General features: G+C 48.6%; 31 non-coding genes across 31 annotated transcripts; all 31 read left to right on the plus strand.

The window, feature by feature from the left end:
• Positions 1 to 2203: 2203 nt before the first annotated feature.
• Trnas-cga (transfer RNA serine (anticodon CGA)) lies at positions 2204 to 2285 on the plus strand. The gene has a single exon. It is a non-coding gene; the product is annotated as a tRNA-Ser (tRNA).
• Positions 2286 to 2993: 708 nt separating this feature from the next.
• Trnas-uga (transfer RNA serine (anticodon UGA)) lies at positions 2994 to 3075 on the plus strand. The gene has a single exon. It is a non-coding gene; the product is annotated as a tRNA-Ser (tRNA).
• A 584-nt stretch (positions 3076 to 3659) lies between these two features.
• On the plus strand, positions 3660 to 3732 carry Trnaf-gaa (transfer RNA phenylalanine (anticodon GAA)). The gene has a single exon. It is a non-coding gene; the product is annotated as a tRNA-Phe (tRNA).
• A 536-nt stretch (positions 3733 to 4268) lies between these two features.
• On the plus strand, positions 4269 to 4341 carry Trnak-uuu (transfer RNA lysine (anticodon UUU)). The gene has a single exon. It is a non-coding gene; the product is annotated as a tRNA-Lys (tRNA).
• A 137-nt stretch (positions 4342 to 4478) lies between these two features.
• Trnas-cga (transfer RNA serine (anticodon CGA)) lies at positions 4479 to 4560 on the plus strand. The gene has a single exon. It is a non-coding gene; the product is annotated as a tRNA-Ser (tRNA).
• A 708-nt stretch (positions 4561 to 5268) lies between these two features.
• On the plus strand, positions 5269 to 5350 carry Trnas-uga (transfer RNA serine (anticodon UGA)). Its single transcript has one exon. It is a non-coding gene; the product is annotated as a tRNA-Ser (tRNA).
• A 584-nt stretch (positions 5351 to 5934) lies between these two features.
• On the plus strand, positions 5935 to 6007 carry Trnaf-gaa (transfer RNA phenylalanine (anticodon GAA)). Its single transcript has one exon. It is a non-coding gene; the product is annotated as a tRNA-Phe (tRNA).
• Positions 6008 to 6543: 536 nt separating this feature from the next.
• Trnak-uuu (transfer RNA lysine (anticodon UUU)) lies at positions 6544 to 6616 on the plus strand. The gene has a single exon. It is a non-coding gene; the product is annotated as a tRNA-Lys (tRNA).
• Positions 6617 to 6753: 137 nt separating this feature from the next.
• Trnas-cga (transfer RNA serine (anticodon CGA)) lies at positions 6754 to 6835 on the plus strand. Its single transcript has one exon. It is a non-coding gene; the product is annotated as a tRNA-Ser (tRNA).
• Positions 6836 to 7543: 708 nt separating this feature from the next.
• On the plus strand, positions 7544 to 7625 carry Trnas-uga (transfer RNA serine (anticodon UGA)). The gene has a single exon. It is a non-coding gene; the product is annotated as a tRNA-Ser (tRNA).
• Positions 7626 to 8209: 584 nt separating this feature from the next.
• Trnaf-gaa (transfer RNA phenylalanine (anticodon GAA)) lies at positions 8210 to 8282 on the plus strand. Its single transcript has one exon. It is a non-coding gene; the product is annotated as a tRNA-Phe (tRNA).
• A 536-nt stretch (positions 8283 to 8818) lies between these two features.
• Trnak-uuu (transfer RNA lysine (anticodon UUU)) lies at positions 8819 to 8891 on the plus strand. The gene has a single exon. It is a non-coding gene; the product is annotated as a tRNA-Lys (tRNA).
• A 137-nt stretch (positions 8892 to 9028) lies between these two features.
• On the plus strand, positions 9029 to 9110 carry Trnas-cga (transfer RNA serine (anticodon CGA)). Its single transcript has one exon. It is a non-coding gene; the product is annotated as a tRNA-Ser (tRNA).
• A 708-nt stretch (positions 9111 to 9818) lies between these two features.
• Trnas-uga (transfer RNA serine (anticodon UGA)) lies at positions 9819 to 9900 on the plus strand. Its single transcript has one exon. It is a non-coding gene; the product is annotated as a tRNA-Ser (tRNA).
• A 584-nt stretch (positions 9901 to 10484) lies between these two features.
• On the plus strand, positions 10485 to 10557 carry Trnaf-gaa (transfer RNA phenylalanine (anticodon GAA)). The gene has a single exon. It is a non-coding gene; the product is annotated as a tRNA-Phe (tRNA).
• Positions 10558 to 11093: 536 nt separating this feature from the next.
• Trnak-uuu (transfer RNA lysine (anticodon UUU)) lies at positions 11094 to 11166 on the plus strand. Its single transcript has one exon. It is a non-coding gene; the product is annotated as a tRNA-Lys (tRNA).
• A 137-nt stretch (positions 11167 to 11303) lies between these two features.
• On the plus strand, positions 11304 to 11385 carry Trnas-cga (transfer RNA serine (anticodon CGA)). Its single transcript has one exon. It is a non-coding gene; the product is annotated as a tRNA-Ser (tRNA).
• Positions 11386 to 12093: 708 nt separating this feature from the next.
• On the plus strand, positions 12094 to 12175 carry Trnas-uga (transfer RNA serine (anticodon UGA)). The gene has a single exon. It is a non-coding gene; the product is annotated as a tRNA-Ser (tRNA).
• Positions 12176 to 12759: 584 nt separating this feature from the next.
• Positions 12760 to 12832, plus strand: Trnaf-gaa (transfer RNA phenylalanine (anticodon GAA)). The gene has a single exon. It is a non-coding gene; the product is annotated as a tRNA-Phe (tRNA).
• Positions 12833 to 13368: 536 nt separating this feature from the next.
• Trnak-uuu (transfer RNA lysine (anticodon UUU)) lies at positions 13369 to 13441 on the plus strand. The gene has a single exon. It is a non-coding gene; the product is annotated as a tRNA-Lys (tRNA).
• Positions 13442 to 13578: 137 nt separating this feature from the next.
• On the plus strand, positions 13579 to 13660 carry Trnas-cga (transfer RNA serine (anticodon CGA)). The gene has a single exon. It is a non-coding gene; the product is annotated as a tRNA-Ser (tRNA).
• Positions 13661 to 14357: 697 nt separating this feature from the next.
• Positions 14358 to 14439, plus strand: Trnas-uga (transfer RNA serine (anticodon UGA)). Its single transcript has one exon. It is a non-coding gene; the product is annotated as a tRNA-Ser (tRNA).
• A 584-nt stretch (positions 14440 to 15023) lies between these two features.
• On the plus strand, positions 15024 to 15096 carry Trnaf-gaa (transfer RNA phenylalanine (anticodon GAA)). The gene has a single exon. It is a non-coding gene; the product is annotated as a tRNA-Phe (tRNA).
• Positions 15097 to 15632: 536 nt separating this feature from the next.
• Positions 15633 to 15705, plus strand: Trnak-uuu (transfer RNA lysine (anticodon UUU)). The gene has a single exon. It is a non-coding gene; the product is annotated as a tRNA-Lys (tRNA).
• Positions 15706 to 15842: 137 nt separating this feature from the next.
• Positions 15843 to 15924, plus strand: Trnas-cga (transfer RNA serine (anticodon CGA)). The gene has a single exon. It is a non-coding gene; the product is annotated as a tRNA-Ser (tRNA).
• A 708-nt stretch (positions 15925 to 16632) lies between these two features.
• Positions 16633 to 16714, plus strand: Trnas-uga (transfer RNA serine (anticodon UGA)). Its single transcript has one exon. It is a non-coding gene; the product is annotated as a tRNA-Ser (tRNA).
• Positions 16715 to 17298: 584 nt separating this feature from the next.
• Positions 17299 to 17371, plus strand: Trnaf-gaa (transfer RNA phenylalanine (anticodon GAA)). Its single transcript has one exon. It is a non-coding gene; the product is annotated as a tRNA-Phe (tRNA).
• Positions 17372 to 17907: 536 nt separating this feature from the next.
• Positions 17908 to 17980, plus strand: Trnak-uuu (transfer RNA lysine (anticodon UUU)). Its single transcript has one exon. It is a non-coding gene; the product is annotated as a tRNA-Lys (tRNA).
• Positions 17981 to 18117: 137 nt separating this feature from the next.
• On the plus strand, positions 18118 to 18199 carry Trnas-cga (transfer RNA serine (anticodon CGA)). The gene has a single exon. It is a non-coding gene; the product is annotated as a tRNA-Ser (tRNA).
• A 697-nt stretch (positions 18200 to 18896) lies between these two features.
• Trnas-uga (transfer RNA serine (anticodon UGA)) lies at positions 18897 to 18978 on the plus strand. The gene has a single exon. It is a non-coding gene; the product is annotated as a tRNA-Ser (tRNA).
• Positions 18979 to 19562: 584 nt separating this feature from the next.
• Trnaf-gaa (transfer RNA phenylalanine (anticodon GAA)) lies at positions 19563 to 19635 on the plus strand. Its single transcript has one exon. It is a non-coding gene; the product is annotated as a tRNA-Phe (tRNA).
• Positions 19636 to 20074: the final 439 nt, after the last annotated feature.

Raw genomic sequence — 20074 nt, forward strand, 5'->3', positions numbered from 1 at the left:
ACACACGACTTGGACAGAGTGCGCGATGTTTTGCTGTTATACGAACGTGCATCTGGCGCCGTTCTAAATACGCGGAAAACAGTGTTAGTACCGCTGGGTCGGCGGGGACTGTATGCTCAACAGGACTGGTTCCGCGTTGTGCACACCCACAAAATTCTAGGACTCGACATAGTAGCGTGCCCACAAAAAATGCAAGTTTTAAACTGGAGGCGAATTCTTGGTACTGTGAAGGCCCTATGTCGTAGCCACTCAGCTCGCCGACTCAACTTACATCAACGTGTGGCGGTTATTAACACTTTCATCTTATCAAATGCGTGGTACATCGCCCAATTGCTTAGTGTTCCGAAGCAGATAGGGAGGGCGATCTCGCAGGCGGTCTACTGGCTCCTGTGGCGGCATGAAATTTTTAAAGTCAAGGCTTCGACCTGTGCCATCGACAGGCAACTGGGCGGCCTCGGTTTCACCGACGTTCCACGCAAGTGCGACGCGCTGCTCGTCCACCGGACAGCCACCCTGCAGTCCGACATCCCGACAGGAACCACCGCGGCACTTCTGGAGCTCTACCGCCCACACTCTGAAGTCGCCCCCCTTTCTCTTGCGGCCATCCCGTACAAGATGTCCTACATACGGGAGTACTTTTTAGCGAGAAGCTACGCTCTGTCAACGGCTACCGACAGGCACAGGACCGCCCGCGGCCTCTACGTTGCCCTGACTGGACAACCACCGCTTCATAAACTAGTGCTCCGGAACCCCACAGTGGAATGGGTGAAGGTGTGGGCCAACATCAACAACCCGGTGTTACCATCGGACGTGAGTGCGCTATGGTTCAAAATCGTCAACAACACCTTAGCGACGAACCAGCGACTTGCTGACATTCATCTCCTCCCCTCTGCCAACTGCGGAAGATGTGGAGATGTGGACACACGGGAACATCGAATTGAATGTGCATCGGTGTCGACGATATGGCGGCTGTGTCAACGAATGGTAGCTCACATTAATAGAACACCACCTCACCTCGTGTCTGTTCGTCGTGTGGTAGTGCCTAACTTCAAAGCCTTCCCGCGGACGAAGAACAATGCCACTGTCTGGATCTTAGGGCATACGATTTATGCCCTTATAGATATGGCTGTCACTGATCCTTTGATATACCTCGACTATTTGTGGACCCAGTATGTGAAACTGAAAGACTGCGTTAAATTTCGCGAACTGTTTGCAAATTTTTTGAAGGCTGCCTTGAATTACGGATATGAAATACACCTGCGGACAACACCTTGAAGTGACACTTACTGAGTTCCCGCGTTCCACTTTTTACTTATTTTTTCACCTTTACTTGCTTTGTTTGAGTTATGGTTGATGGATTGTGCCATCAAAACAACTAGGGCCTATCAGGTTTATTTGCAAGAGAGGAGTGTTCTTTTAATTTTGAGAACGTTAATTTAGTTCACGAGGCTTCATGAGAAATTTTAAACGATATGGCCTGTTGTATGTGAAACGTTCATGATTGCAGAAGAGTTTTTTGTTTTTTTTTTCCATTCCGGACTGTCGAGATTTTATTTGATTACTTTATGTGAATTTATATTTCATTCGTGTGATGCGCACGACAAATTCTCTCCTCAACCGGGGAGACTCACGCTCGGTAAGAAGCAGAAGATTTTCCTTTTAAGTAGAATTGGACTTTAGTTGACAAACCAGCAGAGTGTTGAACCGGCGGAGGAAAGAATACCGTCCACGAATTCCGAACTAAATTCCTTTTCTTTCTTCATTTTCTGTGGAAGAGGACCACATACCATCTGAGAAGAAGATGATTTTGTTTTAAAATTATTCATGTGTCCAACGGAATCCGACAGTCCAAAAAAAAAAAAAAAAAAAAATTAAAATAAAATAAAAAAAATACAAAAAAAAATAAAAGACAAAAAAAAACAAAAAAAAAATACACCGAAAAAAAAATAAAAAAAAATACACCGAAAAAAAAAAGAAAAAAAAAATAAAAAAAAAAAAGATAGCTCAGTCGGTAGAGCATTAGGCTTTTAACCTAAGGGTCCAGGGTTCAAGTCCCTGTTCGGGCGGAAATTTTAATACTTTGGTAGCGATTCCTCTGGTAGCGGTGGAAACACTACGGAAAAGAATGCAGCTACGCCGTTTTCTGATGCCACATAGCTTTAAACCGCAGAAGTTGCATGTGTCGGAGAACCTCGACCTACGGGCAGTCGTGGCCGAGTGGTTAAGGCGTCTGATTCGAAATTAGATTCCCTCTGGGAGCGTAGGTTCGAATCCTACCGGCTGCGTGCGATTTTGCGTAAAGAGGAGCAAATATTTTCACACACGTGAACGCGGTTGCAAACCGATGGCGCCATCTTCAACAAGACGAAAATTTCCGTTTAACAATACTGAGTGTCGCGACGGCTGCTGCTTACTGTGGCTACCGGTTCTCCTCTCACTGACGCTGGGACTGCAGAAAGCCGTCGCAGGCCCACGAGTGCGCTCCCGTCATTTTCTCGCGTCGACGCCGAGTTCGTGAGTACACAGACGTGCTTGGAAGCGTTGGACAGAGCCAACATTCATTTCTCTCTTTTTTAAGAATCGCAATTCGGTCATTCGAGTGCGGAAAAAGCAATGGTGCAGCGTTTCTTTTCTTAAGATCTCGCAGCTACTTGCAAGTATGTCGACCACTTAAGACGACAGAAAACTAGCGTCAGCGGTGCGTCAGTGGGAAGTCGGTGAAGTCGCCATTGGAGCCATAAGCCAGTAATTACGTCATGCGAATCACTCGCATGCCACACAGCTGTACGATAGCTCAGTCGGTAGAGCGTTTGATTTTCAACCAAAGGGTGTTGGGTTCAACGCCATGTCTAGGAGAAAATTAATACACTTTCGTAACGGCTAATGTGCTGGCAATGGAAACACTACAGAAAAGAGTGAGGCCACGCCGCTTTCTGCCATTGGATTGCTTCTAAAGGTGCACTTTCACGTGTCGGAAGACGCTACTGCTACCGGCAGTCGTGGCCGAGTGGTTAAGGCGTCTGACTTGAAATCAGATTCCCTCTGGGAGCGTAGGTTCGAGTCCTGCCGACTGCGGAAATTTTGTAGCTCTCAAAAGATGGGCGTTCAGCTGCATTCTAGCAGTTGCGTCACTACTAAACACGTGGGTCGCCGGCAATGTGCAGTATTATTGGCTGCAGCGCTACAGTGGCACCCAGAAGCCACAGCTCATCGCCTCGTCACACTGCCGTCCACCAGGTGTGAGTGCAAGTGTCGCCTCTCTGGGCAGTGCAGATGTGTCCATTTTAGCTTGCAGACAGTTACGTGTAGCAATTTATGAGCTAACGCAAGTCAAATGTTTTAGCGTGTGTATCTGCTAGATACTGCCTCTCACATGGTAGAGAGGCTCACTCCTTCTTGTGTCTCGTTCTCTGCACACGAGTTGCACGTGGCATCGATATAGCATAGGTTTTCTAGAGAAAGCGAAGTCAATATTACATGAATCGAGTCGACATGTTTGCTTCTTACGATGATGGAATCAGAAGAAATGTGTGTGGTACTTCACTGCATCTGCTGCTCGCCTTTCAGCGTCCCTATGTCTTATCAGACGAAGATGACTGTGAAATTGGCGGCGATTCAGAGGTTAACGAAGACGCGCAAATCTGCGGACTTAGGTGTGAGCCGAAATAGCTCAGTTGGGAGAGCGTTAGACTGAAGATCTGAAGGTCCCTGGTTCGATCCCGGGTTTCGGCAAGCGTATGTTTTGAAGCTGATGCCAATGGAATTGCTCCGAGTCTGTGATGATGTAGGTACAGCCGATAACAAAAATGACTCTATCCTGTAACTGTTCAGGTTGTCTAGTGCTTGCCGTAAGAGGAACACAGTAGGCAACTCCCTGAGAAGTAAGAAAATACGAAAAGTCCTACCGACTGCGTTCCTTTTTTTGTGTCAGGAGATGAAGAACGTCTCCAACGGAACCGTGAAATGAGCGAAAACGTGGGAAGCATTGCATTCGAAATGCTTGTGAAATTTCCAATTACTCAGTGAGTGTCGACAAAACACGTAAATCCTCTACTCCAACGTATGAGACCTAACGACTGCTGCGGTTTGTTTTTGCATCGTGTGTCAGCATTCTTCGATAGTCTGCTACGAGCTTAGCGCGACACGTTTGTAGACAGCATTCAGGCGACGTTTAATTAGTAACAGCTCCATGCAGCGATAGCACAGCTGTGAAGGACATGAGTCAATGTACAGCTGTGCATCGTGGGATGTTCTCTACTGTCGTGTGAGCCCGGATAGCTCAGTCGGTAGAGCATTAGGCTTTTAACCTAAGGGTCCAGGGTTCAAGTCCCTGTTCGGGCGGAAATTTTAATACTTTGGTAGCGATTCCTCTGGTAGCGGTGGAAACACTACGGAAAAGAATGCAGCTACGCCGTTTTCTGATGCCACATAGCTTTAAACCGTAGAAGTTGCATGTGTCGGAGAACTTCGACCTACGGGCAGTCGTGGCCGAGTGGTTAAGGCGTCTGACTCGAAATCAGATTCCCTCTGGGAGCGTAGGTTCGAATCCTACCGGCTGCGTGCGATTTTGCGTAAAGAGGAGCAAATATTTTCACACACGTGAACGCGGTTGCAAACCGATGGCGCCATCTTCAACAAGACGAAAATTTCCGTTTAACAATACTGAGTGTCGCGACGGCTGCTGCTTACTGTGGCTACCGGTTCTCCTCTCACTGACGCTGGGACTGCAGAAAGCCGTCGCAGGCCCACGAGTGCGCTCCCGTCATTTTCTCGCGTCGACGCCGAGTTCGTGAGTACACAGACGTGCTTGGAAGCGTTGGACAGAGCCAACATTCATTTCTCTCTTTTTTAAGAATCGCAATTCGGTCATTCGAGTGCGGAAAAAGCAATGGTGCAGCGTTTCTTTTCTTAAGATCTCGCAGCTACTTGCAAGTATGTCGACCACTTAAGACGACAGAAAACTAGCGTCAGCGGTGCGTCAGTGGGAAGTCGGTGAAGTCGCCATTGGAGCCATAAGCCAGTAATTACGTCATGCGAATCACTCGCATGCCACACAGCTGTACGATAGCTCAGTCGGTAGAGCGTTTGATTTTCAACCAAAGGGTGTTGGGTTCAACGCCATGTCTAGGAGAAAATTAATACACTTTCGTAACGGCTAATGTGCTGGCAATGGAAACACTACAGAAAAGAGTGAGGCCACGCCGCTTTCTGCCATTGGATTGCTTCTAAAGGTGCACTTTCACGTGTCGGAAGACGCTACTGCTACCGGCAGTCGTGGCCGAGTGGTTAAGGCGTCTGACTTGAAATCAGATTCCCTCTGGGAGCGTAGGTTCGAGTCCTGCCGACTGCGGAAATTTTGTAGCTCTCAAAAGATGGGCGTTCAGCTGCATTCTAGCAGTTGCGTCACTACTAAACACGTGGGTCGCCGGCAATGTGCAGTATTATTGGCTGCAGCGCTACAGTGGCACCCAGAAGCCACAGCTCATCGCCTCGTCACACTGCCGTCCACCAGGTGTGAGTGCAAGTGTCGCCTCTCTGGGCAGTGCAGATGTGTCCATTTTAACTTGCAGACAGTTACGTGTAGCAATTTATGAGCTAACGCAAGTCAAATGTTTTAGCGTGTGTATCTGCTAGATACTGCCTCTCACATGGTAGAGAGGCTCACTCCTTCTTGTGTCTCGTTCTCTGCACACGAGTTGCACGTGGCATCGATATAGCATAGGTTTTCTAGAGAAAGCGAAGTCAATATTACATGAATCGAGTCGACATGTTTGCTTCTTACGATGATGGAATCAGAAGAAATGTGTGTGGTACTTCACTGCATCTGCTGCTCGCCTTTCAGCGTCCCTATGTCTTATCAGACGAAGATGACTGTGAAATTGGCGGCGATTCAGAGGTTAACGAAGACGCGCAAATCTGCGGACTTAGGTGTGAGCCGAAATAGCTCAGTTGGGAGAGCGTTAGACTGAAGATCTAAAGGTCCCTGGTTCGATCCCGGGTTTCGGCAAGCGTATGTTTTGAAGCTGATGCCAATGGAATTGCTCCGAGTCTGTGATGATGTAGGTACAGCCGATAACAAAAATGACTCTATCCTGTAACTGTTCAGGTTGTCTAGTGCTTGCCGTAAGAGGAACACAGTAGGCAACTCCCTGAGAAGTAAGAAAATACGAAAAGTCCTACCGACTGCGTTCCTTTTTTTGTGTCAGGAGGTGAAGAACGTCTCCAACGGAACCGTGAAATGAGCGAAAACGTGGGAAGCATTGCATTCGAAATGCTTGTGAAATTTCCAATTACTCAGTGAGTGTCGACAAAACACGTAAATCCTCTACTCCAACGTATGAGACCTAACGACTGCTGCGGTTTGTTTTTGCATCGTGTGTCAGCATTCTTCGATAGTCTGCTACGAGCTTAGCGCGACACGTTTGTAGACAGCATTCAGGCGACGTTTAATTAGTAACAGCTCCATGCAGCGATAGCACAGCTGTGAAGGACATGAGTCAATGTACAGCTGTGCATCGTGGGATGTTCTCTACTGTCGTGTGAGCCCGGATAGCTCAGTCGGTAGAGCATTAGGCTTTTAACCTAAGGGTCCAGGGTTCAAGTCCCTGTTCGGGCGGAAATTTTAATACTTTGGTAGCGATTCCTCTGGTAGCGGTGGAAACACTACGGAAAAGAATGCAGCTACGCCGTTTTCTGATGCCACATAGCTTTAAACCGCAGAAGTTGCATGTGTCGGAGAACCTCGACCTACGGGCAGTCGTGGCCGAGTGGTTAAGGCGTCTGATTCGAAATTAGATTCCCTCTGGGAGCGTAGGTTCGAATCCTACCGGCTGCGTGCGATTTTGCGTAAAGAGGAGCAAATATTTTCACACACGTGAACGCGGTTGCAAACCGATGGCGCCATCTTCAACAAGACGAAAATTTCCGTTTAACAATACTGAGTGTCGCGACGGCTGCTGCTTACTGTGGCTACCGGTTCTCCTCTCACTGACGCTGGGACTGCAGAAAGCCGTCGCAGGCCCACGAGTGCGCTCCCGTCATTTTCTCGCGTCGACGCCGAGTTCGTGAGTACACAGACGTGCTTGGAAGCGTTGGACAGAGCCAACATTCATTTCTCTCTTTTTTAAGAATCGCAATTCGGTCATTCGAGTGCGGAAAAAGCAATGGTGCAGCGTTTCTTTTCTTAAGATCTCGCAGCTACTTGCAAGTATGTCGACCACTTAAGACGACAGAAAACTAGCGTCAGCGGTGCGTCAGTGGGAAGTCGGTGAAGTCGCCATTGGAGCCATAAGCCAGTAATTACGTCATGCGAATCACTCGCATGCCACACAGCTGTACGATAGCTCAGTCGGTAGAGCGTTTGATTTTCAACCAAAGGGTGTTGGGTTCAACGCCATGTCTAGGAGAAAATTAATACACTTTCGTAACGGCTAATGTGCTGGCAATGGAAACACTACAGAAAAGAGTGAGGCCACGCCGCTTTCTGCCATTGGATTGCTTCTAAAGGTGCACTTTCACGTGTCGGAAGACGCTACTGCTACCGGCAGTCGTGGCCGAGTGGTTAAGGCGTCTGACTTGAAATCAGATTCCCTCTGGGAGCGTAGGTTCGAGTCCTGCCGACTGCGGAAATTTTGTAGCTCTCAAAAGATGGGCGTTCAGCTGCATTCTAGCAGTTGCGTCACTACTAAACACGTGGGTCGCCGGCAATGTGCAGTATTATTGGCTGCAGCGCTACAGTGGCACCCAGAAGCCACAGCTCATCGCCTCGTCACACTGCCGTCCACCAGGTGTGAGTGCAAGTGTCGCCTCTCTGGGCAGTGCAGATGTGTCCATTTTAGCTTGCAGACAGTTACGTGTAGCAATTTATGAGCTAACGCAAGTCAAATGTTTTAGCGTGTGTATCTGCTAGATACTGCCTCTCACATGGTAGAGAGGCTCACTCCTTCTTGTGTCTCGTTCTCTGCACACGAGTTGCACGTGGCATCGATATAGCATAGGTTTTCTAGAGAAAGCGAAGTCAATATTACATGAATCGAGTCGACATGTTTGCTTCTTACGATGATGGAATCAGAAGAAATGTGTGTGGTACTTCACTGCATCTGCTGCTCGCCTTTCAGCGTCCCTATGTCTTATCAGACGAAGATGACTGTGAAATTGGCGGCGATTCAGAGATTAACGAAGACGCGCAAATCTGCGGACTTAGGTGTGAGCCGAAATAGCTCAGTTGGGAGAGCGTTAGACTGAAGATCTAAAGGTCCCTGGTTCGATCCCGGGTTTCGGCAAGCGTATGTTTTGAAGCTGATGCCAATGGAATTGCTCCGAGTCTGTGATGATGTAGGTACAGCCGATAACAAAAATGACTCTATCCTGTAACTGTTCAGGTTGTCTAGTGCTTGCCGTAAGAGGAACACAGTAGGCAACTCCCTGAGAAGTAAGAAAATACGAAAAGTCCTACCGACTGCGTTCCTTTTTTTGTGTCAGGAGGTGAAGAACGTCTCCAACGGAACCGTGAAATGAGCGAAAACGTGGGAAGCATTGCATTCGAAATGCTTGTGAAATTTCCAATTACTCAGTGAGTGTCGACAAAACACGTAAATCCTCTACTCCAACGTATGAGACCTAACGACTGCTGCGGTTTGTTTTTGCATCGTGTGTCAGCATTCTTCGATAGTCTGCTACGAGCTTAGCGCGACACGTTTGTAGACAGCATTCAGGCGACGTTTAATTAGTAACAGCTCCATGCAGCGATAGCACAGCTGTGAAGGACATGAGTCAATGTACAGCTGTGCATCGTGGGATGTTCTCTACTGTCGTGTGAGCCCGGATAGCTCAGTCGGTAGAGCATTAGGCTTTTAACCTAAGGGTCCAGGGTTCAAGTCCCTGTTCGGGCGGAAATTTTAATACTTTGGTAGCGATTCCTCTGGTAGCGGTGGAAACACTACGGAAAAGAATGCAGCTACGCCGTTTTCTGATGCCACATAGCTTTAAACCGCAGAAGTTGCATGTGTCGGAGAACCTCGACCTACGGGCAGTCGTGGCCGAGTGGTTAAGGCGTCTGATTCGAAATTAGATTCCCTCTGGGAGCGTAGGTTCGAATCCTACCGGCTGCGTGCGATTTTGCGTAAAGAGGAGCAAATATTTTCACACACGTGAACGCGGTTGCAAACCGATGGCGCCATCTTCAACAAGACGAAAATTTCCGTTTAACAATACTGAGTGTCGCGACGGCTGCTGCTTACTGTGGCTACCGGTTCTCCTCTCACTGACGCTGGGACTGCAGAAAGCCGTCGCAGGCCCACGAGTGCGCTCCCGTCATTTTCTCGCGTCGACGCCGAGTTCGTGAGTACACAGACGTGCTTGGAAGCGTTGGACAGAGCCAACATTCATTTCTCTCTTTTTTAAGAATCGCAATTCGGTCATTCGAGTGCGGAAAAAGCAATGGTGCAGCGTTTCTTTTCTTAAGATCTCGCAGCTACTTGCAAGTATGTCGACCACTTAAGACGACAGAAAACTAGCGTCAGCGGTGCGTCAGTGGGAAGTCGGTGAAGTCGCCATTGGAGCCATAAGCCAGTAATTACGTCATGCGAATCACTCGCATGCCACACAGCTGTACGATAGCTCAGTCGGTAGAGCGTTTGATTTTCAACCAAAGGGTGTTGGGTTCAACGCCATGTCTAGGAGAAAATTAATACACTTTCGTAACGGCTAATGTGCTGGCAATGGAAACACTACAGAAAAGAGTGAGGCCACGCCGCTTTCTGCCATTGGATTGCTTCTAAAGGTGCACTTTCACGTGTCGGAAGACGCTACTGCTACCGGCAGTCGTGGCCGAGTGGTTAAGGCGTCTGACTTGAAATCAGATTCCCTCTGGGAGCGTAGGTTCGAGTCCTGCCGACTGCGGAAATTTTGTAGCTCTCAAAAGATGGGCGTTCAGCTGCATTCTAGCAGTTGCGTCACTACTAAACACGTGGGTCGCCGGCAATGTGCAGTATTATTGGCTGCAGCGCTACAGTGGCACCCAGAAGCCACAGCTCATCGCCTCGTCACACTGCCGTCCACCAGGTGTGAGTGCAAGTGTCGCCTCTCTGGGCAGTGCAGATGTGTCCATTTTAGCTTGCAGACAGTTACGTGTAGCAATTTATGAGCTAACGCAAGTCAAATGTTTTAGCGTGTGTATCTGCTAGATACTGCCTCTCACATGGTAGAGAGGCTCACTCCTTCTTGTGTCTCGTTCTCTGCACACGAGTTGCACGTGGCATCGATATAGCATAGGTTTTCTAGAGAAAGCGAAGTCAATATTACATGAATCGAGTCGACATGTTTGCTTCTTACGATGATGGAATCAGAAGAAATGTGTGTGGTACTTCACTGCATCTGCTGCTCGCCTTTCAGCGTCCCTATGTCTTATCAGACGAAGATGACTGTGAAATTGGCGGCGATTCAGAGGTTAACGAAGACGCGCAAATCTGCGGACTTAGGTGTGAGCCGAAATAGCTCAGTTGGGAGAGCGTTAGACTGAAGATCTAAAGGTCCCTGGTTCGATCCCGGGTTTCGGCAAGCGTATGTTTTGAAGCTGATGCCAATGGAATTGCTCCGAGTCTGTGATGATGTAGGTACAGCCGATAACAAAAATGACTCTATCCTGTAACTGTTCAGGTTGTCTAGTGCTTGCCGTAAGAGGAACACAGTAGGCAACTCCCTGAGAAGTAAGAAAATACGAAAAGTCCTACCGACTGCGTTCCTTTTTTTGTGTCAGGAGGTGAAGAACGTCTCCAACGGAACCGTGAAATGAGCGAAAACGTGGGAAGCATTGCATTCGAAATGCTTGTGAAATTTCCAATTACTCAGTGAGTGTCGACAAAACACGTAAATCCTCTACTCCAACGTATGAGACCTAACGACTGCTGCGGTTTGTTTTTGCATCGTGTGTCAGCATTCTTCGATAGTCTGCTACGAGCTTAGCGCGACACGTTTGTAGACAGCATTCAGGCGACGTTTAATTAGTAACAGCTCCATGCAGCGATAGCACAGCTGTGAAGGACATGAGTCAATGTACAGCTGTGCATCGTGGGATGTTCTCTACTGTCGTGTGAGCCCGGATAGCTCAGTCGGTAGAGCATTAGGCTTTTAACCTAAGGGTCCAGGGTTCAAGTCCCTGTTCGGGCGGAAATTTTAATACTTTGGTAGCGATTCCTCTGGTAGCGGTGGAAACACTACGGAAAAGAATGCAGCTACGCCGTTTTCTGATGCCACATAGCTTTAAACCGCAGAAGTTGCATGTGTCGGAGAACCTCGACCTACGGGCAGTCGTGGCCGAGTGGTTAAGGCGTCTGATTCGAAATTAGATTCCCTCTGGGAGCGTAGGTTCGAATCCTACCGGCTGCGTGCGATTTTGCGTAAAGAGGAGCAAATATTTTCACACACGTGAACGCGGTTGCAAACCGATGGCGCCATCTTCAACAAGACGAAAATTTCCGTTTAACAATACTGAGTGTCGCGACGGCTGCTGCTTACTGTGGCTACCGGTTCTCCTCTCACTGACGCTGGGACTGCAGAAAGCCGTCGCAGGCCCACGAGTGCGCTCCCGTCATTTTCTCGCGTCGACGCCGAGTTCGTGAGTACACAGACGTGCTTGGAAGCGTTGGACAGAGCCAACATTCATTTCTCTCTTTTTTAAGAATCGCAATTCGGTCATTCGAGTGCGGAAAAAGCAATGGTGCAGCGTTTCTTTTCTTAAGATCTCGCAGCTACTTGCAAGTATGTCGACCACTTAAGACGACAGAAAACTAGCGTCAGCGGTGCGTCAGTGGGAAGTCGGTGAAGTCGCCATTGGAGCCATAAGCCAGTAATTACGTCATGCGAATCACTCGCATGCCACACAGCTGTACGATAGCTCAGTCGGTAGAGCGTTTGATTTTCAACCAAAGGGTGTTGGGTTCAACGCCATGTCTAGGAGAAAATTAATACACTTTCGTAACGGCTAATGTGCTGGCAATGGAAACACTACAGAAAAGAGTGAGGCCACGCCGCTTTCTGCCATTGGATTGCTTCTAAAGGTGCACTTTCACGTGTCGGAAGACGCTACTGCTACCGGCAGTCGTGGCCGAGTGGTTAAGGCGTCTGACTTGAAATCAGATTCCCTCTGGGAGCGTAGGTTCGAGTCCTGCCGACTGCGGAAATTTTGTAGCTCTCAAAAGATGGGCGTTCAGCTGCATTCTAGCAGTTGCGTCACTACTAAACACGTGGGTCGCCGGCAATGTGCAGTATTATTGGCTGCAGCGCTACAGTGGCACCCAGAAGCCACAGCTCATCGCCTCGTCACACTGCCGTCCACCAGGTGTGAGTGCAAGTGTCGCCTCTCTGGGCAGTGCAGATGTGTCCATTTTAGCTTGCAGACAGTTACGTGTAGCAATTTATGAGCTAACGCAAGTCAAATGTTTTAGCGTGTGTATCTGCTAGATACTGCCTCTCACATGGTAGAGAGGCTCACTCCTTCTTGTGTCTCGTTCTCTGCACACGAGTTGCACGTGGCATCGATATAGCATAGGTTTTCTAGAGAAAGCGAAGTCAATATTACATGAATCGAGTCGACATGTTTGCTTCTTACGATGATGGAATCAGAAGAAATGTGTGTGGTACTTCACTGCATCTGCTGCTCGCCTTTCAGCGTCCCTATGTCTTATCAGACGAAGATGACTGTGAAATTGGCGGCGATTCAGAGGTTAACGAAGACGCGCAAATCTGCGGACTTAGGTGTGAGCCGAAATAGCTCAGTTGGGAGAGCGTTAGACTGAAGATCTAAAGGTCCCTGGTTCGATCCCGGGTTTCGGCAAGCGTATGTTTTGAAGCTGATGCCAATGGAATTGCTCCGAGTCTGTGATGATGTAGGTACAGCCGATAACAAAAATGACTCTATCCTGTAACTGTTCAGGTTGTCTAGTGCTTGCCGTAAGAGGAACACAGTAGGCAACTCCCTGAGAAGTAAGAAAATACGAAAAGTCCTACCGACTGCGTTCCTTTTTTTGTGTCAGGAGGTGAAGAACGTCTCCAACGGAACCGTGAAATGAGCGAAAACGTGGGAAGCATTGCATTCGAAATGCTTGTGAAATTTCCAATTACTCAGTGAGTGTCGACAAAACACGTAAATCCTCTACTCCAACGTATGAGACCTAACGACTGCTGCGGTTTGTTTTTGCATCGTGTGTCAGCATTCTTCGATAGTCTGCTACGAGCTTAGCGCGACACGTTTGTAGACAGCATTCAGGCGACGTTTAATTAGTAACAGCTCCATGCAGCGATAGCACAGCTGTGAAGGACATGAGTCAATGTACAGCTGTGCATCGTGGGATGTTCTCTACTGTCGTGTGAGCCCGGATAGCTCAGTCGGTAGAGCATTAGGCTTTTAACCTAAGGGTCCAGGGTTCAAGTCCCTGTTCGGGCGGAAATTTTAATACTTTGGTAGCGATTCCTCTGGTAGCGGTGGAAACACTACGGAAAAGAATGCAGCTACGCCGTTTTCTGATGCCACATAGCTTTAAACCGTAGAAGTTGCATGTGTCGGAGAACTTCGACCTACGGGCAGTCGTGGCCGAGTGGTTAAGGCGTCTGACTCGAAATCAGATTCCCTCTGGGAGCGTAGGTTCGAATCCTACCGGCTGCGTGCGATTTTGCGTAAAGAGGAGCAAATATTTTCACACACGTGAACGCGGTTGCAAACCGATGGCGCCATCTTCAACAAGACGAAAATTTCCGTTTAACAATACTGAGTGTCGCGACGGCTGCTGCTTACTGTGGCTACCGGTTCTCCTCTCACTGACGCTGGGACTGCAGAAAGCCGTCGCAGGCCCACGAGTGCGCTCCCGTCATTTTCTCGCGTCGACGCCGAGTTCGTGAGTACACAGACGTGCTTGGAAGCGTTGGACAGAGCCAACATTCATTTCTCTCTTTTTTAAGAATCGCAATTCGGTCATTCGAGTGCGGAAAAAGCAATGGTGCAGCGTTTCTTTTCTTAAGATCTCGCAGCTACTTGCAAGTATGTCGACCACTTAAGACGACAGAAAACTAGCGTCAGTGGGAAGTCGGTGAAGTCGCCATTGGAGCCATAAGCCAGTAATTACGTCATGCGAATCACTCGCATGCCACACAGCTGTACGATAGCTCAGTCGGTAGAGCGTTTGATTTTCAACCAAAGGGTGTTGGGTTCAACGCCATGTCTAGGAGAAAATTAATACACTTTCGTAACGGCTAATGTGCTGGCAATGGAAACACTACAGAAAAGAGTGAGGCCACGCCGCTTTCTGCCATTGGATTGCTTCTAAAGGTGCACTTTCACGTGTCGGAAGACGCTACTGCTACCGGCAGTCGTGGCCGAGTGGTTAAGGCGTCTGACTTGAAATCAGATTCCCTCTGGGAGCGTAGGTTCGAGTCCTGCCGACTGCGGAAATTTTGTAGCTCTCAAAAGATGGGCGTTCAGCTGCATTCTAGCAGTTGCGTCACTACTAAACACGTGGGTCGCCGGCAATGTGCAGTATTATTGGCTGCAGCGCTACAGTGGCACCCAGAAGCCACAGCTCATCGCCTCGTCACACTGCCGTCCACCAGGTGTGAGTGCAAGTGTCGCCTCTCTGGGCAGTGCAGATGTGTCCATTTTAGCTTGCAGACAGTTACGTGTAGCAATTTATGAGCTAACGCAAGTCAAATGTTTTAGCGTGTGTATCTGCTAGATACTGCCTCTCACATGGTAGAGAGGCTCACTCCTTCTTGTGTCTCGTTCTCTGCACACGAGTTGCACGTGGCATCGATATAGCATAGGTTTTCTAGAGAAAGCGAAGTCAATATTACATGAATCGAGTCGACATGTTTGCTTCTTACGATGATGGAATCAGAAGAAATGTGTGTGGTACTTCACTGCATCTGCTGCTCGCCTTTCAGCGTCCCTATGTCTTATCAGACGAAGATGACTGTGAAATTGGCGGCGATTCAGAGGTTAACGAAGACGCGCAAATCTGCGGACTTAGGTGTGAGCCGAAATAGCTCAGTTGGGAGAGCGTTAGACTGAAGATCTAAAGGTCCCTGGTTCGATCCCGGGTTTCGGCAAGCGTATGTTTTGAAGCTGATGCCAATGGAATTGCTCCGAGTCTGTGATGATGTAGGTACAGCCGATAACAAAAATGACTCTATCCTGTAACTGTTCAGGTTGTCTAGTGCTTGCCGTAAGAGGAACACAGTAGGCAACTCCCTGAGAAGTAAGAAAATACGAAAAGTCCTACCGACTGCGTTCCTTTTTTTGTGTCAGGAGGTGAAGAACGTCTCCAACGGAACCGTGAAATGAGCGAAAACGTGGGAAGCATTGCATTCGAAATGCTTGTGAAATTTCCAATTACTCAGTGAGTGTCGACAAAACACGTAAATCCTCTACTCCAACGTATGAGACCTAACGACTGCTGCGGTTTGTTTTTGCATCGTGTGTCAGCATTCTTCGATAGTCTGCTACGAGCTTAGCGCGACACGTTTGTAGACAGCATTCAGGCGACGTTTAATTAGTAACAGCTCCATGCAGCGATAGCACAGCTGTGAAGGACATGAGTCAATGTACAGCTGTGCATCGTGGGATGTTCTCTACTGTCGTGTGAGCCCGGATAGCTCAGTCGGTAGAGCATTAGGCTTTTAACCTAAGGGTCCAGGGTTCAAGTCCCTGTTCGGGCGGAAATTTTAATACTTTGGTAGCGATTCCTCTGGTAGCGGTGGAAACACTACGGAAAAGAATGCAGCTACGCCGTTTTCTGATGCCACATAGCTTTAAACCGCAGAAGTTGCATGTGTCGGAGAACCTCGACCTACGGGCAGTCGTGGCCGAGTGGTTAAGGCGTCTGATTCGAAATTAGATTCCCTCTGGGAGCGTAGGTTCGAATCCTACCGGCTGCGTGCGATTTTGCGTAAAGAGGAGCAAATATTTTCACACACGTGAACGCGGTTGCAAACCGATGGCGCCATCTTCAACAAGACGAAAATTTCCGTTTAACAATACTGAGTGTCGCGACGGCTGCTGCTTACTGTGGCTACCGGTTCTCCTCTCACTGACGCTGGGACTGCAGAAAGCCGTCGCAGGCCCACGAGTGCGCTCCCGTCATTTTCTCGCGTCGACGCCGAGTTCGTGAGTACACAGACGTGCTTGGAAGCGTTGGACAGAGCCAACATTCATTTCTCTCTTTTTTAAGAATCGCAATTCGGTCATTCGAGTGCGGAAAAAGCAATGGTGCAGCGTTTCTTTTCTTAAGATCTCGCAGCTACTTGCAAGTATGTCGACCACTTAAGACGACAGAAAACTAGCGTCAGCGGTGCGTCAGTGGGAAGTCGGTGAAGTCGCCATTGGAGCCATAAGCCAGTAATTACGTCATGCGAATCACTCGCATGCCACACAGCTGTACGATAGCTCAGTCGGTAGAGCGTTTGATTTTCAACCAAAGGGTGTTGGGTTCAACGCCATGTCTAGGAGAAAATTAATACACTTTCGTAACGGCTAATGTGCTGGCAATGGAAACACTACAGAAAAGAGTGAGGCCACGCCGCTTTCTGCCATTGGATTGCTTCTAAAGGTGCACTTTCACGTGTCGGAAGACGCTACTGCTACCGGCAGTCGTGGCCGAGTGGTTAAGGCGTCTGACTTGAAATCAGATTCCCTCTGGGAGCGTAGGTTCGAGTCCTGCCGACTGCGGAAATTTTGTAGCTCTCAAAAGATGGGCGTTCAGCTGCATTCTAGCAGTTGCGTCACTACTAAACACGTGGGTCGCCGGCAATGTGCAGTATTATTGGCTGCAGCGCTACAGTGGCACCCAGAAGCCACAGCTCATCGCCTCGTCACACTGCCGTCCACCAGGTGTGAGTGCAAGTGTCGCCTCTCTGGGCAGTGCAGATGTGTCCATTTTAGCTTGCAGACAGTTACGTGTAGCAATTTATGAGCTAACGCAAGTCAAATGTTTTAGCGTGTGTATCTGCTAGATACTGCCTCTCACATGGTAGAGAGGCTCACTCCTTCTTGTGTCTCGTTCTCTGCACACGAGTTGCACGTGGCATCGATATAGCATAGGTTTTCTAGAGAAAGCGAAGTCAATATTACATGAATCGAGTCGACATGTTTGCTTCTTACGATGATGGAATCAGAAGAAATGTGTGTGGTACTTCACTGCATCTGCTGCTCGCCTTTCAGCGTCCCTATGTCTTATCAGACGAAGATGACTGTGAAATTGGCGGCGATTCAGAGGTTAACGAAGACGCGCAAATCTGCGGACTTAGGTGTGAGCCGAAATAGCTCAGTTGGGAGAGCGTTAGACTGAAGATCTAAAGGTCCCTGGTTCGATCCCGGGTTTCGGCAAGTGTATGTTTTGAAGCTGATGCCAATGGAATTGCTCCGAGTCTGTGATGATGTAGGTACAGCCGATAACAAAAATGACTCTATCCTGTAACTGTTCAGGTTGTCTAGTGCTTGCCGTAAGAGGAACACAGTAGGCAACTCCCTGAGAAGTAAGAAAATACGAAAAGTCCTACCGACTGCGTTCCTTTTTTTGTGTCAGGAGGTGAAGAACGTCTCCAACGGAACCGTGAAATGAGCGAAAACGTGGGAAGCATTGCATTCGAAATGCTTGTGAAATTTCCAATTACTCAGTGAGTGTCGACAAAACACGTAAATCCTCTACTCCAACGTATGAGACCTAACGACTGCTGCGGTTTGTTTTTGCATCGTGTGTCAGCATTCTTCGATAGTCTGCTACGAGCTTAGCGCGACACGTTTGTAGACAGCATTCAGGCGACGTTTAATTAGTAACAGCTCCATGCAGCGATAGCACAGCTGTGAAGGACATGAGTCAATGTACAGCTGTGCATCGTGGGATGTTCTCTACTGTCGTGTGAGCCCGGATAGCTCAGTCGGTAGAGCATTAGGCTTTTAACCTAAGGGTCCAGGGTTCAAGTCCCTGTTCGGGCGGAAATTTTAATACTTTGGTAGCGATTCCTCTGGTAGCGGTGGAAACACTACGGAAAAGAATGCAGCTACGCCGTTTTCTGATGCCACATAGCTTTAAACCGTAGAAGTTGCATGTGTCGGAGAACTTCGACCTACGGGCAGTCGTGGCCGAGTGGTTAAGGCGTCTGACTCGAAATCAGATTCCCTCTGGGAGCGTAGGTTCGAATCCTACCGGCTGCGTGCGATTTTGCGTAAAGAGGAGCAAATATTTTCACACACGTGAACGCGGTTGCAAACCGATGGCGCCATCTTCAACAAGACGAAAATTTCCGTTTAACAATACTGAGTGTCGCGACGGCTGCTGCTTACTGTGGCTACCGGTTCTCCTCTCACTGACGCTGGGACTGCAGAAAGCCGTCGCAGGCCCACGAGTGCGCTCCCGTCATTTTCTCGCGTCGACGCCGAGTTCGTGAGTACACAGACGTGCTTGGAAGCGTTGGACAGAGCCAACATTCATTTCTCTCTTTTTTAAGAATCGCAATTCGGTCATTCGAGTGCGGAAAAAGCAATGGTGCAGCGTTTCTTTTCTTAAGATCTCGCAGCTACTTGCAAGTATGTCGACCACTTAAGACGACAGAAAACTAGCGTCAGTGGGAAGTCGGTGAAGTCGCCATTGGAGCCATAAGCCAGTAATTACGTCATGCGAATCACTCGCATGCCACACAGCTGTACGATAGCTCAGTCGGTAGAGCGTTTGATTTTCAACCAAAGGGTGTTGGGTTCAACGCCATGTCTAGGAGAAAATTAATACACTTTCGTAACGGCTAATGTGCTGGCAATGGAAACACTACAGAAAAGAGTGAGGCCACGCCGCTTTCTGCCATTGGATTGCTTCTAAAGGTGCACTTTCACGTGTCGGAAGACGCTACTGCTACCGGCAGTCGTGGCCGAGTGGTTAAGGCGTCTGACTTGAAATCAGATTCCCTCTGGGAGCGTAGGTTCGAGTCCTGCCGACTGCGGAAATTTTGTAGCTCTCAAAAGATGGGCGTTCAGCTGCATTCTAGCAGTTGCGTCACTACTAAACACGTGGGTCGCCGGCAATGTGCAGTATTATTGGCTGCAGCGCTACAGTGGCACCCAGAAGCCACAGCTCATCGCCTCGTCACACTGCCGTCCACCAGGTGTGAGTGCAAGTGTCGCCTCTCTGGGCAGTGCAGATGTGTCCATTTTAGCTTGCAGACAGTTACGTGTAGCAATTTATGAGCTAACGCAAGTCAAATGTTTTAGCGTGTGTATCTGCTAGATACTGCCTCTCACATGGTAGAGAGGCTCACTCCTTCTTGTGTCTCGTTCTCTGCACACGAGTTGCACGTGGCATCGATATAGCATAGGTTTTCTAGAGAAAGCGAAGTCAATATTACATGAATCGAGTCGACATGTTTGCTTCTTACGATGATGGAATCAGAAGAAATGTGTGTGGTACTTCACTGCATCTGCTGCTCGCCTTTCAGCGTCCCTATGTCTTATCAGACGAAGATGACTGTGAAATTGGCGGCGATTCAGAGGTTAACGAAGACGCGCAAATCTGCGGACTTAGGTGTGAGCCGAAATAGCTCAGTTGGGAGAGCGTTAGACTGAAGATCTAAAGGTCCCTGGTTCGATCCCGGGTTTCGGCAAGCGTATGTTTTGAAGCTGATGCCAATGGAATTGCTCCGAGTCTGTGATGATGTAGGTACAGCCGATAACAAAAATGACTCTATCCTGTAACTGTTCAGGTTGTCTAGTGCTTGCCGTAAGAGGAACACAGTAGGCAACTCCCTGAGAAGTAAGAAAATACGAAAAGTCCTACCGACTGCGTTCCTTTTTTTGTGTCAGGAGGTGAAGAACGTCTCCAACGGAACCGTGAAATGAGCGAAAACGTGGGAAGCATTGCATTCGAAATGCTTGTGAAATTTCCAATTACTCAGTGAGTGTCGACAAAACACGTAAATCCTCTACTCCAACGTATGAGACCTAACGACTGCTGCGGTTTGTTTTTGCATCGTGTGTCAGCATTCTTCGATAGTCTGCTACGAGCTTAGCGCGACACGTTTGTAGACAGCATTCAGGCGACGT

The sequence above is a fragment of the Schistocerca gregaria genome, unplaced genomic scaffold, assembly GCF_023897955.1.
Source record: "Schistocerca gregaria isolate iqSchGreg1 unplaced genomic scaffold, iqSchGreg1.2 ptg001165l, whole genome shotgun sequence".
In the NCBI taxonomy this organism is placed as follows: Eukaryota; Metazoa; Arthropoda; class Insecta; order Orthoptera; family Acrididae; genus Schistocerca; species Schistocerca gregaria.